This window comes from Rattus norvegicus, chromosome 8, assembly GCF_036323735.1.
Source record: "Rattus norvegicus strain BN/NHsdMcwi chromosome 8, GRCr8, whole genome shotgun sequence".
NCBI lineage: Eukaryota > Metazoa > Chordata > Mammalia > Rodentia > Muridae > Rattus > Rattus norvegicus.
Genome location: NC_086026.1, coordinates 8,569,035 through 8,588,690, shown reverse-complemented (window position 1 = coordinate 8,588,690; position 19,656 = coordinate 8,569,035).

Here is a 19,656-nt window from a genome sequence, read left to right as displayed (position 1 = left end):
CAAGATTAATATTGTAAAAATGGCCATTTTTACCAAAAGCGATCTACAGATTCAATGCAATACCCATAGAAATACCATTCCAATTCTTCAGAGAGGTAGAGAGAACAATTTTCAAATTTCTGTGGAATAAGAAAAAATCCAGGATAGCTAAAACTATACTTAGCAATAAAAGGACTTCTGGGAGAATCACTATCCCTGAGTTCAAGCAGTATTACAGAGCAATAGTGGTAGAAACTGCATGGTATTGGTACAGAGTCAGACAGATAGAACAGTGAAATAGAACTGAAGACCCAGAAATGTACCCATACACCTATGGTCACCTGTTTTTGACAAAGGAGCCAAAACCATCCAATGGAAAAAAGATAGCCTTTTCAGCAAATGGTGCTGGTTCAACTGGAGGTCAACATGTAGAAGAATGCAGATTGATCCATGCTTATCACCCTGTACAAAGCTTAAATCCAAGTGGATCAAAGACCTCCACATCAAACCAGATACACTCAAACTAATAGAAGAAAAACTAGGGCAGCATCTCGAACACATGGGCACTGGAAAAAAATTTCCTGAACAAAACACCAATGGCTTATGATCTAAGAATAAGAATCGACAAATGGGATCTCATAAAACTGCAAAGGTTCCGTAAGGCAAAGGACACTGTTGTTAAGACAAAATGGCAACCAACAGATTGGGAAAAGATCTTTACAAATCCTACAACAGATAGAGGGCCTATATCCAAAGTATACAAAGAACTCAAGAAGTTAGACCACAGGGAAACAAATAATCCTATTAAAAATGGGGTTCAAAGCTGAACAAAGAATTCACAGCTGAGGAATGCCGAATGGCTGAGAAACACCTAAAGAAATGTTCAACATCTTTAGTCATAAGGGAAATGCAAATCAAAACAACCCTGAGATTTCACCTCACACCAGTGAGAATGGCTAAGATCAAAAACTCAGGTGACAGCAAATGCTGGCGAGGATGTGGGAAAAGAGGATCACTCCTTCATTGTTGGTGGGATTGCAGACTGGTACAAGCTTTGTGGAAATCATTCTGAAATTTCCTCAGAAAATTGGACAGTGCACTACCCGAGGACCGAGGTATACCTCTCTTGGGCATATAACCAAAAGTTGCCCCAACATATATCAAAGACACAGCTGCACTATGTTCATAGCAACCTTATTTATAATAGCCAGAAGCTGGAAAGAATCCAGATGCCCTTCAACAGAGGAATGGATACAGAAAATATGGTACAATGGAATATTATTCAGCTATCAAAAACAATGACTTCCTGAAATTCATAGGCAAATGGATGGAACTGGAAATATCATCCTGAGTGAGGTAAGACAATCACAGAAAAACACACATGGTGTGCACTCCTTAATGAGTGGCTATTAGCCCAAATACTAGAATAAAGCTAGATGCACAGAACACTTGAAACTCAAGAAGGATGACCAAAATGTGAATGCTTCACTCCTTTAAAGGGGAAAAAGAAACCCTTGGCAGGGAATAGGGAGGCAAAGTTTAGAACAGAGGCAGAAAGAACAGCCATTCAGAGCCTGCCCCACATGTGGCCCATACATATACATCCTACCAATTAGACAAGATGGATGAAGCAACAAATGCAGGCTGTGGTGAGCTTGGGACACACGGCAACAGAATTCCTCTAGGACCGGGCACGTTCTGTGTTTACCGGAAGTCCCACACCCGCGGAGCAGCTCTCTGCTCCCAGACCCCGTGAGAGAGAGAGACCTTACCGCCTGGTCAGGTGGGCACTCCTGAGGCTGCAGAGCGGAAGAGACCACCAACACTGCTCACCCCTGCCCACATCCCTGGCCCAAGAGGAAACTGTATAAGGCCTCTGGGCTCCCGTGGGGGAGGGCCCAGGAGCGGCAGGACCCCTGCCTGAGACACCGCCGGAACCTGAAGGAAACAGACCGGATAAACAGTTCTCTGCACCCAAATCCCGTGGGAGGGAGAGCTAAACCTTCAGAGAGGCAGACAAGCCTGGGAAACCAGAAGAGACTGCTCTCTGCACACACATCTCGGACGCCAGAGGAAAAACCCAAAGACCATCTGGAACCCTGGTGCACTGAAGCTCCCGGAAACGGCGGCACAGGTCTTCCTGGTTGCTGCCGCTGCAGAGAGCCCGTGGGCAGCACCCCACGAGTGAACTTGAGCCTCGGGACCACAGGTAAGACCAACTTTTCTGCTGCAAGAAAGCTGCCTGGTGAACTCAAGACACAGGCCCACAGGAACAGCTGAATACCTGTAGAGAGGAAAAACTACACGCCCGAAAGCAGAACACTCTGTCCCCATAACTGACTGAAAGAGAGGAAAACAGGTCTACAGCACTCCTGACACACAGGCTTATAGGACAGTCTAGCCACTGTCAGAAATAGCAGAACAAAGTAACACTAGAGATAATCTGATGGCAAGAGGCAAGCACAGGAACCCAAGCAACAGAAACCAAGACTACATGGCAACATCGGAGCCCAATTCTCCCATCAAAACAAACATGGAATATCCAAACACACCAGAAAAGCAAGATCTAGTTTCAAAATCATTTTTGATCATGATGCTGGAGGACTTCAAGAAAGACATGAAGAACTCCCTTAGAGAACAAGTAGAAGCCTACAGAGAGGAATCGCAAAAATGCCTGAAAGAATTCCAGGAAAACATAAATAAACAAGTAGAAGCCCATAGAGAGGAGATACAAAAATCCCTGAAAGAGTTCCCGGAAAACATAAATAAACAAGTAGAAGCCCATAGAGAGGAGACACAAAAATCCCTGAAAGAATTCCAGGAAAACATAAATAAACAAGTAGAAGCCCATAGAGAGGAGACACAAAAATCCCTGAAAGAATTCCAGGAAAACACAATCAAACAATTGAAGGAATTAAAATGGAAATAGAAGCAATCAAGAAAGAACAAGTGGAAACAACCCTGGATATAGAAAACCAAAAGAAGAGACAAGGAGCTGTAGATACAAGCTTCACCAACAGAATACAAGAGATGGAAGAGAGAATCTCAGGAGCAGAAGATTCCATAGAAATCATTGACTCAACTGTCAAAGATAATGTAAAGCGGAAAAAGATACTGGTCCAAAACATACAGGAAATCCAGGACTCAATGAGAAGATCAAACCTAAGGATAATAGGTATAGAAGAGAGTGAAGACTCCCAGCTCAAAGGACCAGTAAATATCTTCAACAAAATCATAGAAGAAAACTTCCCTAACCTAAAAAAAGAGATACCCATAGGCATACAAGAAGCCTACAGAACTCCAAATAGATTGGACCAGAAAAGAAACACCTCCCGTCACATAATTGTCAAAACACCAAACACACAAAATAAAGAAAGAATATTAAAAGCAGTAAGGGAAAAAGGTCAATTAACATATAAAGGCAGACCTATCAGTATCACACCAGACTTCTCGCCAGAAACTATGAAAGCCAGAAGATCCTGGACTGATGTCATACAGACCCTAAGAGAACACAAATGCCAGCCCAGGTTACTGTATCCAGCAAAACTCTCAATTAACATTGATGGAGAAACCAAGATATTCCATGACAAAACCAAATTTACACAATATCTTTCTACAAATCCAGCACTACAAAGGATAATAAATGGTAAAGCCCAACATAAGGAGGCAAGCTATACCCTAGAAGAAGCAAGAAACTAATCGTCTTGGCAACAAAACAAAGAATGAAAGCACACAAACATAACCTCACATCCAAATATGAATATAACGGGAAGCAATAATTACTATTCCTTAATATCTCTCAATATCAATGGCCTCAACTCCCCAATAAAAAGATATAGATTAACAAACTGGATATGCAACGAGGACCCTGCATTCTGCTGCCTACAGGAAACACACCTCAGAGACAAAGACAGACACTACCTCAGAGTGAAAGGCTGGAAAACAACTTTCCAAGCAAATGGTCAGAAGAAGCAAGCTGGAGTAGCCATTCTAATATCAAATAAAATCAATTTCCAACTAAAAGTCATCAAAAAAGATAAGGAAGGACACTTCATATTCATCAGAGGAAAAATCCACCAAGATGAACTCTCAATCCGAAATATCTACACCTACATACATAAAAGAAACCTTACTAAAGCTCAAAACACACATTGCACCTCACACAATAATAGTGGGAGATTTCAACACCCCACTCTCATCAATGTACAGATCATGGAAACAGAAATTAAACAGTGATGTCGACAGACTAAGAGAAGTCATGAGCCAAATGGACTTAACGGATATTTATAAAACATTCTATCCTAAAGCAAAAGGATATACCTTCTTCTCAGCTCCTCATGGTACTTTCTCCAAAATTGACCATATAATTGGTCAAAAAACGGGCCTCAAGAGGTACAGAAAGATAGAAATCATCCCATGCGTGCTATCGGACCACCACGGCCTAAAACTGGTCTTCAATAACAATAAGGGAAGAATGCCCACATATACGTGGAAATTGAACAATGCTCTACTTAATGATAACCTGGTCAAGGAAGAAATAAAGAAAGAAATTAAAAACTTTTTAGAATTTAATGAAAATGAAGGTACAGCATACCCAAACTTATGGGAAACAATGAAAGCTGTGCTAAGAGGAAAACTCATAGCGCTGAGTGCCTGCAGAAAGAAACAGGAAAGAGCATATGTCAGCAGCTTGACACCACACCTAAAAGCTCTAGAACAAAAAGAAGCAAATACACCCAGGAGGAGTAGAAGGCAGGAAATAATCAAACTCAGAGCTGAAATCAACCAAGTAGAAACAAAAAGGACCATATTAAGAATCAACAGAACCAAAAGTTGGTTCTTTGAGAAAATCAACAAGATAGATAAACCCTTAGCCAGAGTAACGAGAGGACGCAGAGAGTGTGTCCAAATTAACAAAATCAGAAATGAAAAGGGAGACATAACTACAGATTCAGAGGAAATTCAAAAAATCATCAGATCTTACTATAAAAACCTATATACAACAAAATTTGAAAATCTTCAGGAAATGGACAATTTCCTAGACAGATACCAGGTATCGAAGTTAAATCAGGAACAGATAAAGCAGTTAAACAACCCCATAACTCCTAAGGAAATAGAAGGAGTCATTAAAGGTCTCCCAACCAAAAAGAGCCCAGGTCCAGACGGGTTTAGTGCAGAATTCTATCAAACCTTCATAGAAGACCTCATACCAATATTATCCAAACTATTCCACAAAATTGAAACAGATGGAGCACTACCGAATTCCTTCTACAAAGCCACAATTACTCTTATACCTAAACCACACAAAGACACAACAAAGAAAGAGAACTTCAGACCAATTTCCCTTATGAATATCGACGCAAAAATACTCAATAAAATTCTGGCAAACCGAATCCAAGAGCACATCAAAACAATCATCCACCATGATCAAGTAGGCTTCATCCCAGGCATGCAGGGATGGTTTAATATACGGAAAACCATCAACGTGATCCATTATATAAACAAACTGAAAGAACAGAACCACATGATCTTTTTATTAGATGCTGAGAAAGCATTTGACAAAATTCAACACCCCTTCATGATAAAAGTCCTTTAAAGAATAGGAATTCAAGGCCCATACCTAAACATAGTAAAAGCCATATACAGCAAACCAGTTGCTAACATTAAACTAAATGGAGAGAAACTTGAAGCAATCCCACTAAAATCAGGGACTAGACAAGGCTGCCCACTCTCTCCCTACTTATTCAATATAGTTCTTGAAGTTCTAGCCAGAGCAATCAGACAACAAAAGGAGATCAAGGGGATACAGATCAGAAAAGAAGAGGTCAAAATATCACTATATGCAGATGACATGATAGTATATTTAAGTGATCCCAAAAGTTCCACCAGAGAACTACTAAAGCTGATAAACAACTTCAGCAAAGTGGCTGGGTATAAAATTAACTCAAATAAATCAGTTGCCTTCCTCTATACAAAAGAGAAACAAGCCAAGAAAGAAATTAGGGAAACGACACCCTTCATAATAGACCCAAATAATATAAAGTACCTCGGTGTGACTTTAACCAAGAAAGTAAAAGATCTGTACAATAAGAACTTCAAGACACTGAGGAAAGAAATTGAAGAAGACCTCAGAAGATGGCAAGATCTCCCATGCTCATTGATTGGCAGGATTAATATAGAAAAATGGCCATTTTACCAAAAGCAATCTACAGATTCAATGCAATCCCCATCAAAATACCAATCCAATTCTTCAATGAGTTAGACAGAACAATTTGCAAATTCATCTGGAATAACAAAAAACCCAGGATAGCTAAAGCTATCCTCAACAATAAAAGGATTTCAGGGGGAATCACTATCCCTGAACTCAAGCAGTATTACAGAGCAATAGTGATAAAAACTGCATGGTATTGGTACAGAGACAGACAGATAGACCAATGGAATAGAATTGAAGACCCAGAAATGAACCCACACACCTATGGTCACTTGATTTTTGACAAAGGAGTCAAAACCATCCAATGGAAAAAAGATAGCATTTTCAGCAAATGGTGCTGGTTCAACTGGAGGGCAACATGTAGAAGAATACAGATCGATCCATCCTTATCACCCTGTACAAAGCTTAAGTTCAAGTGGATCAAGGACCTCCACATCAAAGCAGACACACTCAAACTAATAGAAGAAAAACTAGGGAAGCATCTGGAACACATTGGCACTGGAAAAAATTTCCTGAACAAAACACCAATGGCTTATGCTCTAAGATCAAGAATCGACAAATGGGATCTCATAAAACTGCAAAGCTTCTGTAAGGCAAAGGACACTGTGGTTAGGACAAAACGGCAACCAACAGATTGGGAAAATATCTTTACCAATACTATAACAGATAGAGGCCTTATATCCAAAATATACAAAGAACTCAAGAAGTTAGACCGCAGGGAAACAAATAACCCTATTAACAAATGGGGTTCAGAGCTGAACAAAGAATTCACAGCTGAGGAATGCCGAATGGCTGAGAAACACCTAAAGAAATGTTCAACATCTTTAGTCATAAGGGAAATGCAAATCAAAACAACCCTGAGATTTCACCTCACACCAGTGAGAATGGCTAAGATCAAAAACTCAGGTGACAGCAAATGCTGGCGAGGATGTGGGAAAAGAGGATCACTCCTTCATTGTTGGTGGGATTGCAGACTGGTACAAGCTTTGTGGAAATCATTCTGAAATTTCCTCAGAAAATTGGACAGTGCACTACCCGAGGACCGAGGTATACCTCTCTTGGGCATATAACCAAAAGTTGCCCCAACATATATCAAAGACACAGCTGCACTATGTTCATAGCAACCTTATTTATAATAGCCAGAAGCTGGAAAGAATCCAGATGCCCTTCAACAGAGGAATGGATACAGAAAATATGGTACAATGGAATATTATTCAGCTATCAAAAACAATGACTTCCTGAAATTCATAGGCAAATGGATGGAACTGGAAATATCATCCTGAGTGAGGTAAGACAATCACAGAAAAACACACATGGTGTGCACTCCTTAATGAGTGGCTATTAGCCCAAATACTAGAATAAAGCTAGATGCACAGAACACTTGAAACTCAAGAAGGATGACCAAAATGTGAATGCTTCACTCCTTTAAAGGGGAAAAAGAAACCCCTTGGCAGGGAATAGGGAGGCAAAGTTTAGAACAGAGGCAGAAAGAACAGCCATTCAGAGCCTGCCCCACATGTGGCCCATACATATACATCCTACCAATTAGACAAGATGGATGAAGCAACAAATGCAGGCTGTGGTGAGCTTGGGACACACGGCAACAGAATTCCTCTAGGACCGGGCACGTTCTGTGTTTACCGGAAGTCCCACACCCGCGGAGCAGCTCTCTGCTCCCAGACCCCGTGAGAGAGAGAGACCTCACCGCCTGGTCAGGTGGGCACTCCTGAGGCTGCAGAGCGGAAGAGACCACCAACACTGCTCACCCCTGCCCACATCCCTGGCCCAAGAGGAAACTGTATAAGGCCTCTGGGCTCCCGTGGGGGAGGGCCCAGGAGCGGCAGGACCCCTGCCTGAGACACCGCCGGAACCTGAAGGAAACAGACCGGATAAACAGTTCTCTGCACCCAAATCCCGTGGGAGGGAGAGCTAAACCTTCAGAGAGGCAGACAAGCCTGGGAAACCAGAAGAGACTGCTCTCTGCACACACATCTCGGACGCCAGAGGAAAAACCCAAAGACCATCTGGAACCCTGGTGCACTGAAGCTCCCGGAAACGGGGGCACAGGTCTTCCTGGTTGCTGCCGCTGCAGAGAGCCCGTGGGCAGCACCCCACGAGTGAACTTGAGCCTCGGGACCACAGGTAAGACCAACTTTTCTGCTGCAAGAAAGCTGCCTGGTGAACTCAAGACACAGGCCCACAGGAACAGCTGAATACCTGTAGAGAGGAAAAACTACACGCCCGAAAGCAGAACACTCTGTCCCCATAACTGACTGAAAGAGAGGAAAACAGGTCTACAGCACTCCTGACACACAGGCTTATAGGACAGTCTAGCCACTGTCAGAAATAGCAGAACAAAGTAACACTAGAGATAATCTGATGGCAAGAGGCAAGCACAGGAACCCAAGCAACAGAAACCAAGACTACATGGCAACATCGGAGCCCAATTCTCCCATCAAAACAAACATGGAATATCCAAACACACCAGAAAAGCAAGATCTAGTTTCAAAATCATTTTTGATCATGATGCTGGAGGACTTCAAGAAAGACATGAAGAACTCCCTTAGAGAACAAGTAGAAGCCTACAGAGAGGAATCGCAAAAATGCCTGAAAGAATTCCAGGAAAACATAAATAAACAAGTAGAAGCCCATAGAGAGGAGATACAAAAATCCCTGAAAGAGTTCCCGGAAAACATAAATAAACAAGTAGAAGCCCATAGAGAGGAGACACAAAAATCCCTGAAAGAATTCCAGGAAAACATAAATAAACAAGTAGAAGCCCATAGAGAGGAGACACAAAAATCCCTGAAAGAATTCCAGGAAAACACAATCAAACAATTGAAGGAATTAAAATGGAAATAGAAGCAATCAAGAAAGAACAAGTGGAAACAACCCTGGATATAGAAAACCAAAAGAAGAGACAAGGAGCTGTAGATACAAGCTTCACCAACAGAATACAAGAGATGGAAGAGAGAATCTCAGGAGCAGAAGATTCCATAGAAATCATTGACTCAACTGTCAAAGATAATGTAAAGCGGAAAAAGATACTGGTCCAAAACATACAGGAAATCCAGGACTCAATGAGAAGATCAAACCTAAGGATAATAGGTATAGAAGAGAGTGAAGACTCCCAGCTCAAAGGACCAGTAAATATCTTCAACAAAATCATAGAAGAAAACTTCCCTAACCTAAAAAAAGAGATACCCATAGGCATACAAGAAGCCTACAGAACTCCAAATAGATTGGACCAGAAAAGAAACACCTCCCGTCACATAATTGTCAAAACACCAAACACACAAAATAAAGAAAGAATATTAAAAGCAGTAAGGGAAAAAGGTCAATTAACATATAAAGGCAGACCTATCAGTATCACACCAGACTTCTCGCCAGAAACTATGAAAGCCAGAAGATCCTGGACTGATGTCATACAGACCCTAAGAGAACACAAATGCCAGCCCAGGTTACTGTATCCAGCAAAACTCTCAATTAACATTGATGGAGAAACCAAGATATTCCATGACAAAACCAAATTTACACAATATCTTTCTACAAATCCAGCACTACAAAGGATAATAAATGGTAAAGCCCAACATAAGGAGGCAAGCTATACCCTAGAAGAAGCAAGAAACTAATCGTCTTGGCAACAAAACAAAGAATGAAAGCACACAAACATAACCTCACATCCAAATATGAATATAACGGGAAGCAATAATTACTATTCCTTAATATCTCTCAATATCAATGGCCTCAACTCCCCAATAAAAAGATATAGATTAACAAACTGGATATGCAACGAGGACCCTGCATTCTGCTGCCTACAGGAAACACACCTCAGAGACAAAGACAGACACTACCTCAGAGTGAAAGGCTGGAAAACAACTTTCCAAGCAAATGGTCAGAAGAAGCAAGCTGGAGTAGCCATTCTAATATCAAATAAAATCAATTTCCAACTAAAAGTCATCAAAAAAGATAAGGAAGGACACTTCATATTCATCAGAGGAAAAATCCACCAAGATGAACTCTCAATCCGAAATATCTACACCTACATACATAAAAGAAACCTTACTAAAGCTCAAAACACACATTGCACCTCACACAATAATAGTGGGAGATTTCAACACCCCACTCTCATCAATGTACAGATCATGGAAACAGAAATTAAACAGTGATGTCGACAGACTAAGAGAAGTCATGAGCCAAATGGACTTAACGGATATTTATAAAACATTCTATCCTAAAGCAAAAGGATATACCTTCTTCTCAGCTCCTCATGGTACTTTCTCCAAAATTGACCATATAATTGGTCAAAAAACGGGCCTCAAGAGGTACAGAAAGATAGAAATCATCCCATGCGTGCTATCGGACCACCACGGCCTAAAACTGGTCTTCAATAACAATAAGGGAAGAATGCCCACATATACGTGGAAATTGAACAATGCTCTACTTAATGATAACCTGGTCAAGGAAGAAATAAAGAAAGAAATTAAAAACTTTTTAGAATTTAATGAAAATGAAGGTACAGCATACCCAAACTTATGGGAAACAATGAACGCTGTGCTAAGAGGAAAACTCATAGCGCTGAGTGCCTGCAGAAAGAAACAGGAAAGAGCATATGTCAGCAGCTTGACACCACACCTAAAAGCTCTAGAACAAAAAGAAGCAAATACACCCAGGAGGAGTAGAAGGCAGGAAATAATCAAACTCAGAGCTGAAATCAACCAAGTAGAAACAAAAAGGACCATATTAAGAATCAACAGAACCAAAAGTTGGTTCTTTGAGAAAATCAACAAGATAGATAAACCCTTAGCCAGAGTAACGAGAGGACGCAGAGAGTGTGTCCAAATTAACAAAATCAGAAATGAAAAGGGAGACATAACTACAGATTCAGAGGAAATTCAAAAAATCATCAGATCTTACTATAAAAACCTATATACAACAAAATTTGAAAATCTTCAGGAAATGGACAATTTCCTAGACAGATACCAGGTATCGAAGTTAAATCAGGAACAGATAAAGCAGTTAAACAACCCCATAACTCCTAAGGAAATAGAAGGAGTCATTAAAGGTCTCCCAACCAAAAAGAGCCCAGGTCCAGACGGGTTTAGTGCAGAATTCTATCAAACCTTCATAGAAGACCTCATACCAATATTATCCAAACTATTCCACAAAATTGAAACAGATGGAGCACTACCGAATTCCTTCTACAAAGCCACAATTACTCTTATACCTAAACCACACAAAGACACAACAAAGAAAGAGAACTTCAGACCAATTTCCCTTATGAATATCGACGCAAAAATACTCAATAAAATTCTGGCAAACCGAATCCAAGAGCACATCAAAACAATCATCCACCATGATCAAGTAGGCTTCATCCCAGGCATGCAGGGATGGTTTAATATACGGAAAACCATCAACGTGATCCATTATATAAACAAACTGAAAGAACAGAACCACATGATCTTTTTATTAGATGCTGAGAAAGCATTTGACAAAATTCAACACCCCTTCATGATAAAAGTCCTTTAAAGAATAGGAATTCAAGGCCCATACCTAAACATAGTAAAAGCCATATACAGCAAACCAGTTGCTAACATTAAACTAAATGGAGAGAAACTTGAAGCAATCCCACTAAAATCAGGGACTAGACAAGGCTGCCCACTCTCTCCCTACTTATTCAATATAGTTCTTGAAGTTCTAGCCAGAGCAATCAGACAACAAAAGGAGATCAAGGGGATACAGATCAGAAAAGAAGAGGTCAAAATATCACTATATGCAGATGACATGATAGTATATTTAAGTGATCCCAAAAGTTCCACCAGAGAACTACTAAAGCTGATAAACAACTTCAGCAAAGTGGCTGGGTATAAAATTAACTCAAATAAATCAGTTGCCTTCCTCTATACAAAAGAGAAACAAGCCAAGAAAGAAATTAGGGAAACGACACCCTTCATAATAGACCCAAATAATATAAAGTACCTCGGTGTGACTTTAACCAAGAAAGTAAAAGATCTGTACAATAAGAACTTCAAGACACTGAGGAAAGAAATTGAAGAAGACCTCAGAAGATGGCAAGATCTCCCATGCTCATTGATTGGCAGGATTAATATAGAAAAATGGCCATTTTACCAAAAGCAATCTACAGATTCAATGCAATCCCCATCAAAATACCAATCCAATTCTTCAATGAGTTAGACAGAACAATTTGCAAATTCATCTGGAATAACAAAAAACCCAGGATAGCTAAAGCTATCCTCAACAATAAAAGGATTTCAGGGGGAATCACTATCCCTGAACTCAAGCAGTATTACAGAGCAATAGTGATAAAAACTGCATGGTATTGGTACAGAGACAGACAGATAGACCAATGGAATAGAATTGAAGACCCAGAAATGAACCCACACACCTATGGTCACTTGATTTTTGACAAAGGAGTCAAAACCATCCAATGGAAAAAAGATAGCATTTTCAGCAAATGGTGCTGGTTCAACTGGAGGGCAACATGTAGAAGAATACAGATCGATCCATCCTTATCACCCTGTACAAAGCTTAAGTTCAAGTGGATCAAGGACCTCCACATCAAAGCAGACACACTCAAACTAATAGAAGAAAAACTAGGGAAGCATCTGGAACACATTGGCACTGGAAAAAATTTCCTGAACAAAACACCAATGGCTTATGCTCTAAGATCAAGAATCGACAAATGGGATCTCATAAAACTGCAAAGCTTCTGTAAGGCAAAGGACACTGTGGTTAGGACAAAACGGCAACCAACAGATTGGGAAAAGATCTTTACCAATCCTACAACAGATAGAGACCTTATATCCAAAATATACAAAGAACTCAAGAAGTTGGACCGCAGGGAAACAAATAACCCTATTAAAAAATGGGGTTCAGAGCTAAACAAAGAATTCACAGCTGAGGAATGCCGAATGGCTGAGAAACACCTAAAGAAATGTTCAACATCTTTAGTCATAAGGGAAATGCAAATCAAAACAACCCTGAGATTTCACCTCACACTAGTGAGAATGGCTAAGATCAAAAACTCAGGTGACAGCAGATGCTGGCGAGGATGTGGAGAAAGAGGAACACTCCTCCATTGTTGGTGGGATTGCAGACTGGTAAAACCATTCTGGAAATCAGTCTGGAGGTTCCTCAGAAAATTGGACATTGAACTGCCTGAGGATCCAGCTATACCTCTCTTGGGCATATACCCAAAAGATGCCTCAACATATAAAAGAGACACGTGCTCCACTATGTTCATCGCAGCCTTATTTATAATAGCCAGAAGCTGGAAAGAACCCAGATGCCCTTCAACAGAGGAATGGATACAGAAAATGTGGTACATCTACACAATGGAATATTACTCAGCTATCAAAAACAACGAGTTTATGAAATTCGTAGGCAAATGGTTGGAACTGGAAAATATCATCCTGAGTGAGCTAACCCAATCACAGAAAGACATACATGGTATGCACTCTTTGATAAGTGGCTATTAGCCCAAATGCTTGAATTACCCTAGATCCCTAGAACAAACGAAACTCAAGACGGATGATCAAAAGGTGAATGCTTCACTCCTTCTTTAAATGAGGAAAAAGAATACCCTTGGCAGGGAAGGGAGAGGCAAAGATTAAAACAGAGACTGAAGGAACACCCATTCAGAGCCTGCCCCACATGTGGCCCATACATATACAGCCACCCAATTAGACAAGATGGATGAAGCAAAGAAGTGCAGACCGACAGGAGCCGGATGTAGATTGCTCCTGAGAGACACAGCTAGAATACAGCAAATACAGAGGTGAATGCCAGCAGCAAACCACTGAACTGAGAATAGGACCCCCGTTGTAAGAATCAGAGAAAGAACTGGAAGAGCTCGAAGGGGCTCGATACCCCATATGTACAACAATGCCAAACAACCAGAGCTTCCAGGGACTAAGCCACTACCTAAAGACTATACATGGACTGACCCTGGACTCTGACCCCATAGGTAGCAATGAATATCCTAGTAAGAGCACCAGTGGAAGGGGAAGCCCTGGGTCCTGCTAAGACTGAACCCCCAGTGAACTAGACTATGGGGGGAGGGCGGCAATGGGGGGAGGGTTGGGAGGGGAACACCCATAAGGAAGGGGAGGTGGGAGGGGGATGTTTGCCCGGATACCGGGAAAGGGAATAACACTTGAAATGTATATAAGAAATACTCAAGTTAATAAAAAAAAAAAAAGGAAGGGATTACAATCCCATAAGAACAACAATGCCAACCAACCAAAGCTCTCAGGGACTAAACCACTACCGAAATACTGTACATGGACTGACCCATGGCTCCAGCTGCATATGTAGCAGAGGATGGCCTTGTTGTGCACCAAAGGAAGGACAAGCCCTTTGTTCCTGCCAAGGTTGGACCCCCAGTGTAGGGGAATGTCAGGTAGTGGTTAGAGGGTGTGGAAGGGTAGTGGAACGCCCTTCCAGAAGAAGGGAAGGGGGAAAGGATAAGGGGCTTATGGCCCAGAAACCAGGAAAGGGAATACAATTTGAAATGTGAATAAAAAATATCAGTCAAGATCGGGTGCGACCAGTGGAAGGGAAAGCCCTTAGTTTTGTGAAGGTTGGACCCCCAGTGCAGGGGAATATGGGGAGGGAAGTAAGGGGGATGTATATGAGGAATACCCATATGGGGGAGTGGGAGGAGAGGGAATGGGGGCTTATGGACAGGAAACTGGGAAGGGGAATAACCTTTGAGATGTAAGTAAAGAAATATACAATAAAAATTAAAAAAATAAATAAAAATGTATCCAATAAAGTTTTAAAAAAAGAAAAAAATCAACAAAATTTATACTCTCTACACAAAATGCATGGATAAGGGATGGAGTAGCTACTGAGGAAATGGCCAAGCAGTAATCAACCCTACTAGAGTCCCATCTAATGTGTGAACACCAATCCCAGATACTATTAACGATACTCTGTTGTGCTTGTAGCTCTACCCAGCAGCTGACTCAGATCAAGAAACCCACAGCTAAACAGTGCATAGAACTCAGAAACTCTTTAGGACACTTCAGGGAATAGAAACTCCACAGGAAGATGAACAGAGTAAACTAACCTGGATCCTTGGAGATTTCATAGACAGGACCAACAATCAAAGAACATACTGGTCTGGACATAGACCCCTGCACACATGTAGCATACCTCCAGCTTAGTCTTCATAAGGTTTTAAAAGAAGTGAAGAAGGGCAATCAAAAAGGTTTTTGCCTATCTGTAGGATATATTCTTCTAGCTGCGCTGTCTTGTCTGGCCTCTGTTGGAGATGATGCCCACAGCCAAACAGAGATTTGGTATACCAGGTTGGGAGGATAGCCAAGGGGTCCTTCACTCTCTCACTGGAGAAGGAGAGGGGGTATAGCAGGAAGGACTGTGGGACTGCATGAATGGCAGGAGGGCAGTAATATGGACTTAAAGTGATTAAATATAAATAATAAATGAATAAAAAAGTCATTACACTAGACTTATTGATGTGTGGGTCTGTTTCTTTTTATTTATTTTCCTTTCATTGTATTTTAACAACTACAACATTAAGGACAATATGCATGACATGAGAAGTTCAGTATAAATGAAGCATATGATGAAGAATACAATATAGCAATTATTATGTTTAAGGATCAAAATAAGGACAAATATAATTTCCTTAAGGAAAATTGAAGAAACAAAGACGACTTAATGTAAAAACAAAAGCAATTTAAGATGTAAAAGTAGAAATAAATTCACTAAAGAAAACTTGATATGAAATAAAATCGAACTTAAAAAAATTAAGATATCAAAAAAATCATAGCTGTAATTAAAATAAAAAACTACAAGACATGCAAGAAAGAATCTAAGGTATTAAAACAGTATAGTAAAAATTGACACATCGGTCAAAAGAAATGTTAACCTGCCAAAATGTAACCAAATTTTCACAAACAATGTGATATGAAGAAATAATTTAATCTGTCAGTGCTAGAATTAGAAGAAAGTGAAGAATCACAGGTCATTGCCACAACCAAAAGAAAAAAAAGTAACAACAAAATAATAAAAACTCAACATCATAGAGACATCAATGGCTATCATGGTAAAACACCACGTGGACAGGACCAGATAAGAAAACCCATATAATATATAATCAAAATTCTAAATACAGAGAACAACAGAGTAAAAGTGGTTACTAATACCTTCAAAGAAAAATTGATGAGGAATTTATAAAAGCAGGCCCAAATAATACCTGATTTTTCACTGGAGGTTTTGAAAGTCAGAATAGACTTCATCCAAAGTTTTAGAAACTCAGATCCTAACTCAGACTAAAATACCCAACAGAACTTCCAATAACAATAGACATAGAAGATATTCCAGATAAAGTATAATTTACTGAATACCTACCTACCAGTACTGCTCTATAGATTATTTCTAGAAGGAAATCATCACTCTGAAGAGGTTAATCATGAACAGGAAGATACAAAAAATGTGCATTACCAGAAGAATAAATAAAAACAAAAGAAGGAAATTGCAAACCATAACAACAAATAACAAAAACTACATAATAAACTCTTCTCAATGAGAATTGTCAGTGTAATTTTTTTCCAAAAACTCAGTAAATACACAGACTAAATACCTTATTAGAAAATTAGATTCATTTTTCTACTACATTTAAATGTCACATAACACCTACAAGGATATACACCACTTAAGTGTAAATGATATACCAAACAAAGGAAGCCAAGAATCAGGCAAGTTTACCTATTTTAATAACTGATAAAACAGAAATCAAAAATATTTTACATATTCATTCAAGAAGAAATCTCCTAAGAGGACATTATAAGTCTTAATATTTATGCACTATATAACTAGGGCACATAAGTTTATAAAAACATTAATATTGGTAAAATCACATGATGATTCTCACAAAGCAATAGTTGGTGGCTTCAACTTCCCACTCATATCAATGTGCAGGTCATTTAGAAAAAAAATAAACTGAAAGAAACCAAAGTTAAATAATATCACAAAGCAAATGTACATAGGAAATAACTATGAAACATTTCTTTCCAAAAGAACAGAATATATTTATAGTAGAAGCTGAGTGAGTAATATTAAATATTGAATACATACACAAATAAACCTTAACTTATATAAGAGTTTTAAAATATGTCCTGTATCCAATTTGACCACCATGAATTAAAGGTGGATTTTAACAAGGCAAAAACAGTTGAAGGTATTAATGTTAAGTCAAGCTGAACAAGTCATTACTTTATAAAACCTTTATCAAGACACACAACAAGAAGGAAATTGAGAAGTATTTAGAATTAGATTAGGCAAACAATATTCAAGCATCAGAGAAAACATCAAGGCAATTCCAAGAAGCAGTTCGTTATATTGAATACACAAATACAGAATGTCAAAAGATCTCATATTCATACCTTACTGAAAGCATTGCAAACTCTAGACCAATATGAAGAAATAACACATAAAATTAAAAGATAGCAAGAAATAATCAAACTAACAACTAAACAAAATGAAGTGTAAAGAAAAATAGAAAGCATCAAAGCAATGAAGAGTTGGAACACCCCTCCAAAAAAAAAATCAATATTTTCCGAACCAACTAATGGCACCATATAGTTACATCATCCCAGGACTCCACTATAACTCCAAACAACAAATAATGCCCATATTCACAATATTATTCTGAAAAATGCAAACTATAAAAAGATTTCCTTACTCTTTTTACAAGGCCTCTCTCATCCTGATACGGAAAACAATTGCACCCACTAAAACACACAAAATACAAATGAATAAAATATTGAAGTCTCCCACAAATATTGTGTGAGGTTAAATGTTTGTTTTGAGCTTTATTAACATTTGTTTACAAATGTGGATGCCCTTGCACGCACACACACACACACACACACACACACACACACACACACACACATATAAGGGGGGATGTATGGGGGAAAACACTTGTGGGGGTGTCAGAGGGCATAGGGTGCTTATGGACACGAAGCCGGGGAATTGAATAACATTTGAAATATAATAAATAAATATATCCAGTTTAAAGAAACTCAAATAATAATAAAAATTATTATAAAGAGTTGAATCAGGTGGGACTGTTAATAATCTGGCTTTGAGGCAGAAAGTCTTATCCAAGTGAAGATAAGATATGCCATGGGAGGACTATTATTCCTTTAATAGACTATTTAATTGATTCTTCCTTTAAAAAAAGAAAAAGAAAAAAGCCTATATTCTACAAAACTGGAAAATCTAGATGAAATGGATGATTTTCTGGACAGATACTATGGACAAAAGTTAAACCAAGATCAGGTAAACTATCTAAACAGTCCTGTAATTCCTAATGAGATAAAAATAGTCATTAAAAAGGTCTGAGATCTAGGGGAAGACTTCAAGGATATGAAGGAAGGAGTGAAAGAAGCTGAAAGGGGTTGCAACCATCATTAGAAGAACAATATCAACTAACTGACCACCCACAGCTCCCAGGGACTAAACAACCAAAGAGTATACATGAAGGGATTCATGTTTCCAGCTACATGTGTAGCAGAGGATGAAATTATCTGGCATCAATGGGAGGAGACACCCTTGGTTCTGTTGAGGATTGGTGCTGCAAAGTAGGGGGATGCTAGAGCAATAAGGCAGAATGGTGAGTGGGTGAGGAAGCCCTCTCCTAGACAAACGGCAGAAGGAAGAGGGAGGTTGTGGTATATGTTTGTGGACAGGAAACCAGGAAGGGTCTATCATTTAAAATACAAATGAATAAAATGATTAAGAATAAAAGAGCAGAGAAGGAGGAAAACAAAATAAACAAAACAAAAAGCTCAGAACCAACAAAAGTCCCTGTTTAGATGACTTTAGTGCAGACTTTCAAAGAAGAGCTAATACTAATACTCCTCAAATTATTCCACAAAATATAAGTTGAAGCAATAATAATTCTTTCTATGAAGTTATAGTTACTCTGATACCTAAACCACACAAATAAACAACAAAGAAAGAAAACTTCAGGTCAATTTCACTTATGAATATTGATGCAAAAATTCTCAATAAAATTCTCACAAAGTGAATCTAGGAACACATCAAAACATCATTCAGCACAATCAAGTAGGCTTCATCCCTGAGATACAGGGATGGTTTAATATATGAAATTCATCAGCATCATAAACTATAAAACAAACTTAAGGGAAAAAGACACATGGTCATCTCATTAGATGCAGTAAAACCTTTGACAAAATACAATGCTCCTTCATTTTAAATATATTAAATATCTTGGAGACATCAGGAGTTATTGTCACATAACTAAACATAATAAAAGCCATAAATAGCAAATCAACAGTCAAAATTAGTTAAATGGAGAGAAAGTAGAAGCAATCCTAAAAATATAGGAAAAGACAAGGTTGCACACTCTCTCCCTATCTATTCAATATAGTACTCTAAGTTCTAGC